Genomic DNA, 12,853 nt, shown 5'->3' on the forward strand with positions numbered 1-12,853 from the left:
TCTCATCTCTCCAACAAAATTTAAGAGGTATTTTGATTAGCTTTGTAGAAGTGATTTTACGGAATGTGAGATAAATATGCAAGAAAATTTTTATCTTAAATTGTATAAAAGTACTATTTTAAAAGATTCCAAACACCCAACTAATTAAAGAAGCAAAAGCACGATCATTAAAATTAAAGCAAATAATAAAGACAAAACACAAAAGCAAAAAATAATAAGAAATAGAGTTAATATAACCTTTAATCTTTTAAATTTGACCTCGTTTTGGTTATAGTCCATAAAGTTTTAAATCAGAGATTTTGGTCTCTCAAAAAGCAAAATGATCCAGAAATTTATTGAATTATAAGGGCCAATATTTTAAATGGAAAGAAACTTAAGGGATTAAAACTTATGCTTTGAAACTTGAAAGATTAAAACCAAAATGAGAGAAACATGGAGGGACCATAAATTATATTAACCCTAAGAAATATAACTATATTCCTTATCACAACTCAAATGCTTTGTGCATGCTGGGTGGCAAACAATAACATAAAACAAGTTTAAAACATGCACAATAAATAAATGTTTTAGAATATATAATATTTATATACTGATAAACCACACTATTCAAAAGCCGTGAACAGTGCTCATTTTTTAGACTCTGTACAATAAGCAATAAATGTATTATGAAGAAATATACTTCACCGTACCTGGTCTACTTCAAAATCTAACACTTTAACCCTTAAAATTATCATAAATCAAAATCAAATGTCTGAGATTTTATATCAAACCAAACTATTTTTCAAGTTGGTAAACAATGCTGCTTCTTAATTACATATTGAAAATGCCTACCTAAATATTGTTTAAAAGTTGTAATTTTCAACGGCTTTTTGGTACTCATTCCGCTTAGCAACGACAACAAAAATAATTAAATTCAAAACCCCTAAACCAGCAAGCAGATAATAAAAATAATCAAGGTGTGACCTATTCAGATTATTCCCAAGCCATCTTCCTCCGCTTGATTTCTCCACAATCGATATAGTACCACTACTTATAAAGCTTCCGACCCCAATATTACTAATATAAAGTGCAGCCCCTATGCTTCTCATAGACTCAGGCATTTGATCGTAGAAAAAATGCTGAAGCCCTACCATCCCAAAAGCATCAGAAACTCCACTCAGAATGTACTGAGGAAGCAACCACCAAACACTAATTGGCAATATTGCTTCTGGATCGTCCAAGAGATTATGATCACTCGCTATTTCAACCCTTTTGGCTTCAGCCAGGGCAGCCACAAGCATGACTAGAACAGAAAGGAATAAGCCAATGCCTAGTCTTTGAAGTATTGTGATGCCTGTAGGTTTGTCTGTGAATTTTCTTATGAGAGGCACAAACAGTCTGTCATAGATTGGGATTATGATAATAACAGTGAGGAAAGTGAAGCCTAAGAGTGAAGCTGGTGGGATGTTGAAGTGGGGTCCACTGGATCGATCCATTGTGCTTCCTTGTTTGGTGAAGAAAGTTGTGACTTGAGCTACAATTATACCGTTGTACAGGTTTGCTAGCCATATGGGTATGAGGCTTATCACTAGCTTCATTTCTTCCACTTGGTGTAATGAACACAGCCTCCATGGATTTCTTCTATTGCTTGTTGCATCAAAGTCGTCAATGATCATTGCCTTGTCCAAAAATCTGAAACATGTTAAAAGTGTAAATTAAGTTATGCACGTGATATATATGTATATATTAATGATAATTAAGATCATGACTATGTTCAGGGAAAAAGTTTAATCATGATGCAAATAAAATATATGGAACTTAATTATTATTTGTTTTCTTGTACTGTACACTCATCTAAAGCACTTTTGTTTCTTGTGAATACCACCACGTTAGCTTTTTTGAAAATAATTGGCATTGAGGAATCTCTCCTGGTTGATATAATCTTTGCATCATTGATGTGGCATCCAATCCCTTTCATTAGAAACATGACACAATTGTTTTTTTTTTTCCCAATATATTTAATTAATTAGCCAAAACATCAATGTAAATGTAAAAACTGTTCTAATTTCTTGCAAACATATGAAATAAACTTGGTTTCTTTTTTAAATTTAAAGATAATAATGCTGAATGTAAAAAATGGAAAATGATATTTGGACCCCTTTAATTTGTAAGAAAATTATTAATACTTTGATTCCTGCTTCAAAAGATAGTTAATTTAGTATATCATGGGTATCAATAATTCTTTGCAAGGGATCCAAATATCATTCTCTGAATAGAAGCCATACAATTTAAACCCATGTCAAAAATTAAAAAAAAAAAACAGAGAATATAATTTAAATAATGATAATTGCTGATAATTACTTGAGATGTTCGGTGCGGGCAAAAGTCAGAGACTGAGGCTCCATAAGTATGCCGCCAATGGTTGTGTCCCCATAACAAATACCTCTTCCGTGGCGAGTCTCATCCATGCGCCGCTTTCGAACGGCGGCTACCGCCACCTGTGCCATGGCGGTGAAAGGACTTCCCAGGGGGCCTTGTCTTTTATACCTCTTAGTGCCCAACAAGAAAATGCCAAATGCCACAGCCATAGCTGCTGCTAATATGGCAAATCCCAACGCCCATCCAACATTATCCTAAATGCATAGAATTATGACGCAATAAATAACTAAGATGAATTGCCAAATAATAATAATAATAACTAAGACTCCATATCGGCATATAGTCTTTCTTGTCCAAAATTTTATCTACCTAATGATGAGTTAATTATAATTTTTACCGGAAAAATTATATCAAGTCGAACCATATGTTTCAATTTTATATTATAACTTTATTAAGTTTTTTCCCGAAACCAATTGTGAAATATAAAAATTCAACCCTCATTAATGCCATTAACTTACTTAGTGAAAAGTACCTGCGTGGAATTATATTAATTTTTGTTACCACGTCCTGCCAACAATCAATAATATAAAAAGAAATTATTTCTCTTTTCTTTCAACTATGAGATTATCATTTCATCAAAAAGATAAGTTCAGGATTAAATTTAAAAATCAGTATAAAATTAAAGACGTAATCAAAAGTATATTTTTTTATGCAATTATTTGGTATCGATCAAATCTGAGCACTGTTGATCATCATTATTGGCAACTCTTCAATGCAATTTTTTCATCCGCAAGGAACTAAAACATGAAATGGGGCAAAAAAAAAAAATTCCATGATATGTATAACGTTAATTATTAAGATCAAATTATTGAATGATTTTGCAAGCATACATTATAAATAATATAGAGGGAAAAAATTAAAAAATGATGAAATAATAAATACCTGGATATAAATAACACCAACAATGGCAGACAAAGCACCAATAATAATGCCCAAGAACCACCAATTGAAGAAAGAGTTCTTAGCCATAATCTCTTGAGCCGATGACTCGTCGAACTGATCAGCAGCAAATGTTTGGATGCATGGCTTGTGCCCTCCTTCCCCAATCGCCGATACGTAAAGTGCTATGAATAACACTAACTTTCGACTCTGCAGAGGAATCACTGTCACGGATGCATGCTGTCAGCAAAACCATTCCCTACGCAAGTCGATGCAAACATTTTGTCAGATTCGGTGTTTGATTTGGTTGGAAAACGTCAAAAACCGAATCAACTAAATACTTCTCTGGTTTTTAATACTACCTCCAGTCGTAATTATAAGAGCCCGTTGACTAATTTGAGAAGATTAAGAAAGTAAGTTGAGTTAGTTATTTGTCCTAAATAGGTGTTGTCTTTCCTAAAATATCCTTACTAATCAAGTGTATTAACTAGAACTATTATTGTTAGAATGGCTATTTTGGAAAAAAAATGTATAAATATGAGAGATAAAGTGGATTGGATTCTTATATTTAGGACCAAAATAAAAGTCAAACAGGGTTTTATATTAAGAACCGAAGGTAGTATATCATAACTAGTTTGATATTCAATTTGGTCTTAAATATAAGACCCTAATATACTTTATCTCTCATATTTATTTATTTTTTTCAAAATAGTCCTTATAATAGTTGCACATGAAAGTTTTATCAAATGATATATAGTTTTAGCTAATATACATTATTAGCAAGGATATTCTAGAGAAGATAATACTTATTTATTATAAATAACTAACTTAACAAATTTTTTTAATCTACTCAAATTAGTCAATTAGTTCTTTAATATATTTATCTTAATTCGAAATCTTAGGGCTGTGAGTTTACAGATCCCTCTGCTAACATTACGAATAGGCCGCTTTTATCTGATATGGGTTTTCCTCGTTTCACATTTGACATCTTAATGATCTTCTCTTCAAGTGTGAATCCATTATTATCGACCGCATAGATAAGCTCTTCCAATAATAAAGATGCAACACCAAAAAATATGCATGTACCAAGAAATAGATGATGGAAGAGATGATAATGGTGATGAAACGACCAAGGTATGAATCGGCGATGAAGGCTCCGACCAAAGGAAACACGAAGGAGACACCATTCCATGTGTTGACATCCTTTGCAGCTGTCACTGTTGGCTCTTTCAGAACATTAGTGAGGTAACTTATTAAGTTTCCTAGTAGACCAAAGAACGCAAATCTCTCCGCCATCTCCACAACTACATTTATTTCAACAAAATTAATTATGTGTAATTCACTTTGTATATATGTATACACATTTTTTCTTGTAATTATCTTATTTTGGATTAAACTACGTAATTCACTTTATCTGAACAGTATTCTTGAAGGAGCAATTGGCACCTTAAAAAAACAATGGAGTAATGTAACACATAATCTTTCAACATTAGTGTAATGTTGCCCGATTTTAACGAAAACCTAATGTTGACTACTAGAATAGTCTGAGAGGTTTTTTTAACTGAAAATGCCTAATTAGCTAGACATTTTTGGGGTGTCAGTTGTTCCTCTGAGAATTCTCAGGTGTTAATAGCTCCTCGAGGAATACTTTCGCGGTAACATTGGGTCAAGTTGGGCCCAAAAAAATATCTCATCTTATAGTAACAGACTAACAGTCAACATTAGATCTCTGTTACAATTGGACTTGGAGTACTTTTAGGGCAAAAATACAATTAAATCTTTTTATTCTTTTAACTTAAAGTTTTGAAGTTCAAATCAGAACAAAAAAGAACTTCAAAGTATGAAATATGCGATGAAGAAGAGGTTAGAAAGAGAGAACATACATATAATGAAGATGGCAGCATTCCAGCCACCTTTGGAGGATTTGTGATTACTTGAACCGTTGGCTTTTACTGTTGATTTGTTGCTATCCATTGCTTCTTACCTATGAAACAACCTAAAATCTCAACAAACCTTGTGAGAGTTTATGTTTGATCAACTAGATATTTATATATGTGCTTGTTTCAACACACACAAACACACACAATATATATAATATGTATGCATCTCTGTAGTCGTTAGCTATATGATATATCTAATGGTTAGGCACGTATCAATAAAGAAATCAACAGGGGTCAAGGTAAAATTTGGCTGTAAATGTTAACAAAAGGATTGTGTTCGCAGAAGTCGCATGTATCTCAAAATGGCATTTTCACAAGCATCTCTACTTAAATTTGACAAGATTAAGAATTATTTCAAGTTCCTTCGTCCTTTTTTTTTTTTAAAAAAAAAAGAAAGATTAGAAGTTCCTATGTTCCAGCTATTGAAAGGATACAACAGAAATTTTTAGGTCGCTTTCTCTCCAAATATATGAATATGTAATTTATTTATTAATTAGTCAAGTTAGCTAACTCATGTTAACACCAACAAGCATCCTTAGACTCTGCTACTACGTTGAGATTTGAGTAATTGCATTTTTAGCTATCTATTAACCAAAAGATAAGTTGTTTAGTTTTTTCTTGTTTGGCCAAAAGATAAGTTGTTTAGTTGGATTAGCTATATAAGCATTGTCTTTCACCCGAAAAAAAAATATATAAGCATTACATACCCATCATTTTTTACCTTTTCAGGTATGGGATTTGTCATTATTCTCTAATGATACTTTGCAAGTACGCACAAATTAATTAAATGCAATATATATAGCTTTAGTATATTGATTACATGTTAACATATATGTTTTGCCTGGCAAAAAAAAAAAATGTGTATGTTTTGAACCTTTCGCAAAATATTGGACCACTGAGCTTAATTTTAGTATGGGGGTGAAGACGCATAAGATATTTTGTTTATTTATATTTAAATTAGTTCTCGAAAATTATTTGGCATTCGTATATATCACATATTATAGTGTGCATCGTAGTTGTATATTTGTTATTGAACACTGGATCATGAATACACGGCAATGTACTTATAAATATATAAACATATTCAGAAAATCAATAATTTTTTAGGATAAATAATCTAGTTTATGTTATAAATATTGTATAATTGTGTGGATGTCGATAACTCTCAACTCATAGGATTTTTCATAGGATTATTGATCTTTGAATGTCTAAACCCATAGCCCTCCAATGAATGACTTAGGAGGAGTTTTTCATGTTTATTGTTATTATTCCCTTATTCATTTCATTGTAACCTTTGGATTAGACTTTAATGGTTGGGGGCCTATAAATAGAGGCCATGTACAAGGTATTTGTACCCATATATGTATATGAGAAATACTCCTTTTCTCTCCCAATTCTTGTCTTGCTATTCTCTTTCTACTCTTTAACTTTCTTATTTTTATAACATGTTATCAGTACGAGTTTGTTTTGAAGATTTGATGTATAAGCTCTTTGTAAATTAATATATTTCTATAGTATATGATAATACTTTTTACTAACTTCTCCTCACTCAATTTTTTTATCTTATTATCACGTGTAATTTTAATTTTCTATATATTTGCTATATATTATGTTGTTCTTTTATGTTATTTATTAATTTATTCTTTCTATGCATTTTAATTCTATTATCTCCCCATTGTGATATTGTGTTATTTATTTTATTTATTTTTTCCATACTTCTTGTTCTATTGTTTGTTTACATATATCTGTTTGGTTTATATTATGTCGTTTTATATCACAGTATTATATATATGATTATATAATGTTATTTATATTTGTTTATGAATTTGAATTTATTTAATTTATTTTATTACAATATTATTTTAATTTTATTTTATTGAATGGCTAGCAATGATAATACTTTTGATCATGTGATTAAATGACCAGAAGTCGTATCACTTTTGCAATGGTTTTTCTGTAAAAGAACACTATGAATGCCTTTAAATAGCATGACAAGAGAAATCTATGGCTCTTGATGATCTAATAGTGACCAATATCAAAGCCCTAAAGGTTACATGGTGACAAATATTAAAGCCCTGAAGGCTAATGGTCCAAACATCAAATGGCATAAAAGAGGTTTATTTAAAATATTTTTGCTATAGTCTTGAAGGCCGATGTTTAGCGAAATTGATTGTGTACTATTGAAAGCAAAGAGCATATCTATAAGAGTGATAAAGAACATGACCACATTGTATCGGTGGAATTAATAATTTAAGGGCAATGATCTTTGGTTTTGGCTATTGAACCATAATTGAGGAGATAATGATACTTTTATAGTAAAAAACAATTATGAGCAAATATTATAATATGATCAGAGATCATATGGACATGTATATCCATTGAAGCTAAATGTTAAAATTGGTTATAAAACCAAAAGATTAAGAGATATTATAAAAAGTATTAAACGTAGTTATGATCGCTTGAGGCAATGTCTTGTGAAGAAATATGCTCAAATTAGTCAAAGTTGAAAAATATAATTATAAGCCAAGAAGGCTATATCCAAAAGGCTATATGATATTACTTTAAATTTCTTGTAATTGATTGGTAGAAACATATTATTTTAAATATTTGATATTAAGATATTGATAAATATTCCAAGAGTGGTATGAAATAAAATATACTAAAAGAATAATTATTGGTCATTTTTAAATATTTATTTATTGTGTGAATTTATTTGCATATTTAAGAATATGAAATATGAATATAATTTATTTTCATATTAATAGAATAGCCTAAACGATCGTCATGTTATGATATTGATATTTTATTGTGCTATTAGTGTGCAAATTAAAGGGATAGTATATTATTCATATTTTGTTCATTTATATGTTATTCGTATGATCATAGTTTGAATGATTTATTGTGGCTTATTAATAATAAATTTTATTATAAGCATTTGAAGTTGTTTTGAGTTTGATTAAATAAGAAATTAGTTGAGAAATAAAAATTAAGCATTCATATAATATGTAAGTATTTTTTCAAATGACATATTTTGAGTGTTGCAAATTATATAAATGATATATGGTATCTTGATTGTTGTTGAGAAATTTTGAACAATATATTCAATTTTGCACTTTATTTTTAAAAAGTTTATTTTAAAAGATCATTTATATTTTATGTTCCTTTCAATTATATGAGTTTGCTTATAAAAAGAAATTAAGCATGTGCAATGATAATTATAATTTTAAGAAAAATTTATGGATGTTGGATTAGTTCAAATATCATTTAATCTTTAAAGTTTTGAACATTTTGAAATAACATAATAGAAAATTGGATATTTATATTCCTCTATTTTAAAGTTAAGAGACACATTAGTCATTGGATATTTATATTCCTCTATTCTAACGTTAAGAGGTATGTTAATTCTTTTTTTTTTTTTTTGAAATGATGAATCATTGGTCTTATATATTGAAATTAAATTATTCTTACTATGACATTTGGAGAAAAAATAAACATTATATACTTGTGTGACTTCTTATATATTGAAATTAAATTATTCTTATTGTGAAATTTGAAGGAAAAATAAACATTATATATTTATGTTACATTTTAATTGAAAGAATAGAAAGTTATTTAATTTTATGAAAAAAAATTTATTATAAATAGTTGATATTGATCTTGATTGGTTAGACGAAATTATTTTTTATAGCATGTGTAAACTCTGTGTATATTGCAAATTAAATCTATGATATTTATAACTATTCATTATTTTGTATTACGATGTTATTAAGACGAATTTGTCTTCTCATTCTTCTCAAATCACATAGTTCCTGAAGAAATATGTGTAAAAATATTAATATAGTTCCTGAAGAACTAATGCAAATTTTCTTGGGCGAATAAAGAATTAATACTGAAAAATATGACTCATTTATCTACATCAGAACCTTGATTCTCCAAAGGGTCTAAAAAGTAATAGCCCAATTGAATTAATACAAGTGTGAGTTGATGTTAGGTAGAATTTTACTTATATAAGAAACTTATTACAGTAAACCAGAAGTTTACTTGTCCAATTAGATTTATGGTTAGTGTACCTTGTTTGATCATCATGAATCATATACATGATGTAACAAATCATTGATAATTATTATTGATCACATCCATTAAAGAACCAGAAGATTCTTTATGAATAGACAACATATTATATGATTCAAGAGTTCATATAGTTTTTATTCTCAAAGAAAAATTGATTATGTTGATATCACTAGTTATGTGGAATATATCTCTATATTTCTAGAAATATATCAAATTCAGATATATAGGCCCATACCGATAGCATGTAAACCATATAAGTACTCAATAAATTTGATAGATGCATCTATAAGATGGTTACATGTGTTATTATTAGGTTGCAGCCTGAAGTTTGCAAGACTAATTGAGTAAATCATTATACATGTTGAGTGCATATTTTGAAAAAAAAAAGTATGATCTAGAAAATTTCTATTACAAACACTAGTGAGTTTATATCTCAACTTTTGAATGATCATCATATATTTATTAGAAAATTTTTGAAAAGGCTGCTTAATAGAATGATTAAGCAGAATAATTTATTAAAGCCTCCAGGAGTAGCTAGATGACCTTTGAGAGCAAGATTTTCATTTCAGTGTTGGCATATTTGGTTTGATATTTTATAGCACTTATACATATCAAGCCAACAAATTCTCTCAATAAAATTAGTTTTTGGTCAGAAGCCAAATATTTTCATCTTAGAAGTTTAAATGTACAATATTTATTACTATCAGCCCACCATAATGCATATAAATGGATGCTTAAAGAAAATTGGGATATATGTAGTAAGAATCTCCTTGTTTCTAAATGAAATAAAAGAATGTTTCTAAATGAAACAAATGGATTTAAAAGACTTACACCGCATGATTAATTGATTGTCATTCCATAAAATTTTCCCAACATGAGGGGGAGAAATTGAGTAGTTGGAAAAAATAACATATATTGTAGAATGCATTATTATTATTATTATCAAGTATAGATCCTCAAATATATGGCAGTATGAACTAGAAGTTTATCAAAGATCTCATATTCTAGCTGAAAATGCTCCAATTAGTATAAATAAAAGTGAGACATGCCTGAAGCATGAGAGATTAATTGGTTCTAATATAATTATATCGGATAAAAAGGAGCATAAAATTTAGAAGTCATATTAAGAAGGTATGCACCCTAAAAGAGTGTCAAGACATAATTGATTGAAAAAAAAAAAATCCTAGAAGAGGTTCAAGTATGTAACAGCCCCCATAACAAGTACACAAATACTTAATTCTAAAACAATAATTAATTCTTTAAAAATCAATAAATAGAAAAGAGTTAGCCAAAAACATTTAGGAAGTAACTATGGTAGGAAGAATAAATCATATAATTAAGAACTACCATAGTTATATAAAAGACCTCACTAATCACTTTGAAAAGTCAGCCATAGTAAGAAGAACAAAACTAATTAAATAGAAATCCACCATAGTCATTAACAATTTATATCCATAATAGAGCAGTAGCAACTATTCCAAAATAGCAAAGATAATTAGTGTAACGAGAAATAATCAACACTAGATTTTTCATGTGTGTATCAAATCTATCATGAATCTCTATGATCCCAAAAATACAACTAAAACCAATAATGAATAGGCTAGAACATTTGAAGTTCACCAAAATAACTACCACTACTGTCCATATCAATGGCAATCAAAATAACGTTCACATATATCTTAAAAGGACTCCGTCTACTAGTACAAGTCTAGAATGCAGTGGAAAAAGCCCTAAGTTTGGCAATTTACATCAATCAATGTATGTATAAGCAAACAAAGGCTATACAGAGTGGAAAGGAAAACTCAAGCCTCTGACAACTTCTTCTTGGGACCAACACCTAAACCCTTGCCTAAATATTACTATGGGGTGAGTCAAATTGACCCAATAACCACAATTCCAATTCAACAAGTATACATGGAGTGATTATAAGATAGTTAAGCGGGCAAAGTACAATTTCAAAATAACATATAGGGTAAGCATCTCTACAAAAAACAATATATAATAATTCAAAAAGTAACTTTGCATGCACAAAACCTCATCCACCAGCCTTATAACCTCCTTGTAACTTCTAACAGAACCCATAAGCTATTCACACATAACAGGATTCATCTCTTTAACAAGACTGCACAAAGCTCTCCAATAATGAGGTACAACTCAGCCAAAAGTTACAGAGCTCATATTGGATCATAGGTTCCCTTTCCTTAGAATACGAAAAGGTGTCATGTCCCTTGGGCCTTTAACCCGGCCAAAGAAAGGGCGATACCGAAGGCCCTAAGAATGTTAAAGCCAGCCACTAGGCGCCAAGTGGTAGCTAGACCACGCGGTATAATTAATTAAACCTCCCACAATTACATTTCAGTATAATCCAATACAGCTCCATAAGCATTCCAAACATTTAATTCAATACAATCCAATATCCATAAAGTATTCTTGGATTCAAGAATCAAATTTTATTCAACATCAACAAGATATTCACAAGATAAAATAATTTATGCCCACTTAACTAATAAATTTATCAAAACATAAATTTGCATATATATATATATATGTTTTTTTTTCACTTTTTATACACAAATAACCATAACATATAATGATAACATTTATAATATCAATACATGCTTATAATCACATTAACAAGCATACAAGATAAATTAGAGAGTGGTTACCTCAAGTTCTTAATACAAGAACTAAAATGGAAGGATTCAAGATCCAGGAGCCCAAACCAAGCTCACTCTACAATAATAAATTTATAAACATATATTAATAAAAAAAATAACTGATATAGCATTAAAATAGTTTATTAATTAAATCCCCATAATTGGCTCACTTAAAGAAAATGTCTTTAGGTAAAAAAAATAATTCACCTGTTCCTCCAAACATCCTTCCAAATAACAAATCCTAAAACTTCTTAACTCTATTCCACTTATCAAAATTATTAATAAGGTAATTCATTACAAATAATCCAAAAATTTCCCAAAAGTGCTTACTTTGATTCTAAGAAAATAGCCATATATTAACGATTCCTCATTTCATCATTACAATCCTATTTCCTTCTTCCATTAATCACTTCTCACTCACTAGGATCATTAAATTTTAACATTTTTCCCAATTTACTCCAAACACCCAACTTCCACTAGTCAAAGTTTTTCCAAAAATTATCAACATTCTTATTCCAACAAAAATCCTTAAAGTTCAAGCATTGAATTTTTAATATTACCTTCAATAAAGTAAACTAAGAGATCAATTTTGAAATTAATATCACCATTATCACAAATCACAATTTTTCATCCAAACCCTAACTTACATTTTCTCAAATCAACCATCTAAGTAAAAATTTAGGTCATAAAACTCTTATTCTAACCTCATAAGCTCCAATAATATCATAAAAATAAGTTAGAAGTCTCAAAGGTTAAAAATCTAACAAGCCCTAACAAACTTTACTTTTCTGCTAAAAACAAAAATAAATAAGAAGAAGGTAAATAAGAAGAGGTAGGGTAAAAATGACTTACCTAGATGAGACCAAATAAGACTCCCTTCTTGCTCTC

The 12,853-nt window shown here is 29.5% G+C and overlaps 1 pseudogene; it reads right to left on the reverse strand.

Annotated features, from left to right (window-relative positions):
• Positions 1-842: 842 nt before the first annotated feature.
• On the reverse strand, positions 843-5,271 carry LOC114727494 (protein NRT1/ PTR FAMILY 5.4-like; annotated as a pseudogene).
• Positions 5,272-12,853: the final 7,582 nt, after the last annotated feature.

The sequence above is a fragment of the Neltuma alba genome, unplaced genomic scaffold (genome assembly GCF_004799145.2).
Source record: "Neltuma alba isolate B1F8T4 unplaced genomic scaffold, ASM479914v2 tig00012478_pilon, whole genome shotgun sequence".
Taxonomy (NCBI): domain Eukaryota; kingdom Viridiplantae; phylum Streptophyta; class Magnoliopsida; order Fabales; family Fabaceae; genus Neltuma; species Neltuma alba.